The sequence below is a fragment of the Sinocyclocheilus anshuiensis genome, unplaced genomic scaffold, assembly GCF_001515605.1.
Source record: "Sinocyclocheilus anshuiensis isolate Anshui unplaced genomic scaffold, SAMN03320099.WGS_v1.1 scaffold2639, whole genome shotgun sequence".
NCBI classification, from domain to species: Eukaryota; Metazoa; Chordata; class Actinopteri; order Cypriniformes; family Cyprinidae; genus Sinocyclocheilus; species Sinocyclocheilus anshuiensis.
In genome coordinates, this window is record NW_015542516.1 from 9,581 (window position 1) to 9,796 (window position 216).

The following is a 216-nucleotide window of genomic DNA, read 5'->3' on the forward strand; positions in this document are numbered from 1 at the left end:
TGTGTTGGTGTTCTGTGTGGGTGAGTGTGTGTGTGTGTGTGTGTGTGTGTGAATGAGTGAGTGAGTAAGTGTGTTTGTGTGTGTGAGAGAGTGAGTGTCAGTGAGTGAGTGAGTGAGTGAGTGAGTGAGTGTGTGTGAATGAGTGAGTGAGTAAGTGTGTGTGTGAGAGAGTGAGTGAGTATGAGTGGAGAGAGCGTGTGTTATAGTGGGTGTGTG

At 47.7% G+C, this 216-nt stretch overlaps 1 protein-coding gene across 1 annotated transcript in view; it reads right to left on the reverse strand.

Annotated features, from left to right (window-relative positions):
- Positions 1 to 216, reverse strand: part of LOC107694211 (protein Smaug homolog 2-like) — a 14,913-nt gene that overhangs the window by 7,617 nt on the left and 7,080 nt on the right. The gene's annotated exons all lie outside the window — the stretch shown is intronic.